The sequence below is a fragment of the Macrobrachium nipponense genome, chromosome 4 (genome assembly GCF_015104395.2).
Source record: "Macrobrachium nipponense isolate FS-2020 chromosome 4, ASM1510439v2, whole genome shotgun sequence".
NCBI lineage: Eukaryota > Metazoa > Arthropoda > Malacostraca > Decapoda > Palaemonidae > Macrobrachium > Macrobrachium nipponense.
Window position 1 is genome coordinate 105,296,476 of NC_061100.1, and position 1,900 is coordinate 105,298,375.

General features: G+C 37.7%; 1 long non-coding RNA gene across 1 annotated transcript; it reads right to left on the reverse strand.

Annotated features, from left to right (window-relative positions):
- Positions 1-825: 825 nt before the first annotated feature.
- Positions 826-1,658, reverse strand: LOC135211694 (uncharacterized). Its single transcript, XR_010313714.1, has 2 exons — positions 1,362-1,658; positions 826-1,060 (listed from the first exon to the last, which is right to left on the reverse strand). It is a non-coding gene; the product is annotated as an uncharacterized LOC135211694 (long non-coding RNA).
- Between the last annotated feature and the right edge of the window lie 242 nt (positions 1,659-1,900).

Here is a 1,900-nt window from a genome sequence, read left to right on the forward strand (position 1 = left end):
CTTATACTTATATATTTTATTTATTTTTTTTTTATTTTTTTCTGATATAATCCTGACAGCAAATGATAAAAAAAAAGAATTACGCAAAAGATAGAGACCACTGGTATTTAATAGCCTTTCGTTTTGCCCTATTAAATGACTTGTAATTACGGCGTGTCATAACTACTTACATATACGTACATGTTTGACGTCCAAGGTATGTTACGCTACCAGTTGGTGATTTCTCTCCTTTTATTAGACAAGGGTCAATTGGACCCTTGTAACATATACATACTAAGAAATCACAAAATTAAGCGCGTGATTTTTGTTTATCAGTTGAAGCCACTGGGTAAGTATTACATTGTGCCCTGAAGATGGTGTTTAAATACACGAAAGTACTTGGCATTCTGTCTTTTTCATTTTTGATCTTTTTTCCATTGGCTTCGCTGATAAAAATGTGTATATGTTACGCTACCAGTTTGGTGATTTCTCTCCTTAGACAATTTTTGGGTCAATTGGACCCTTGTAACATAGACATACTAAGAAATCACAAAATTAAGGCGCGTGATTTTTTGTTTATCAGTTGAAGCCACTGGGTAAGTATCACATTGTGCCCTGAAGATGTGTTTAAATACACGAAAGTACTTGGCATTCTGTCTTTTCATTTTGATCTTTTCCATTGGCTTCGGCTGATAAAATGTGTATATATATATATATATATATATATATATATTATATATATATAATATATATATATATAGATATATATATATATATATAATAGATAGATATTACGTATGGGGCTGGCCTGATGCCCAAACATAAGGGTAAAATGAGAGGGAATAATGGAAAATGGAGCACTTATTTATTTACAAGCAACATTGAATGGCCTGAGATAAAGACAATGCATATAGCCACGTGGGGAGAGTGCTGTATACTGTTTGGAACACTCTTATCATGCCCAATATAAAAAAAACTGGCCAAGATCAAATACTGCTGCAAGGCTGGTTTCCAAAATTGATGGTATCTAGCGGTAAGGAAGCGCCTCTGTGCGAGGAGACATAGCACGGACTCAGCAAATCTGGAAATGAGTTCCCGAATTACACACAACATAAAATAAGGATTTCTTGCACAATATTTCAGCTACAAGGCCAGTCACTTTTATCTAACACTCACTGGGGGAGGAACTCTAGTGCTTAAATGAAATATTCAATGGAGCCTTTATCTATCTGGGACGATCGCAAGGTAGCATGCGGCCGATAGGCAGAAAAGGAAGAAAGGGAGGTTCGTTTGATATGTAGGAATTTGAATTGGATAATGTGGAAGAGTTTATTTGACTAGGAGGAAAAGAATTGGCAATATGACTGTAACACAAGACGTACATATATAGCGTCGGCTTTGTCAGAGTTCAGGGCGCACCAGTTAGCGCCCATTTGTTAGGCCTATTGGCAGGCTGGCTTGGACGTCTGTCCTGGATGAAAGACTGTGCTGGACTGAGGCCCTCGTCGGGTGCCAATCTTGGGTGTTGGGGCAGCATTCTCCCCCCATTGGCAGGTCATCCTGGGAACAGACATACGGCCAGCGAAAGTTCACAGGATAGGGGATCTTAAGAGTAGGCCTAAGAAGTACCTAACTAGCTACACACTCCCCTTTGGATACGTCGCTAATGTTTAACGAGTTCTTTCTACCCCCACCCCCGCTACCTGGCCGACTGGCCGCCGGACATGCTATGTCTGCCTGAGTTTTACCCTCCTAAACTCAGCTGATAGAAGAAAAAAAAAAAATGGCTGCTCTTTAGCAACTGAATAATTTAATGACTGCTGGGTAGACAAGGCAATCTACAAACGTTATATATATATATTATAGATATATAATAGTATATATATATATATATTATATTATATATATATATATAATTATA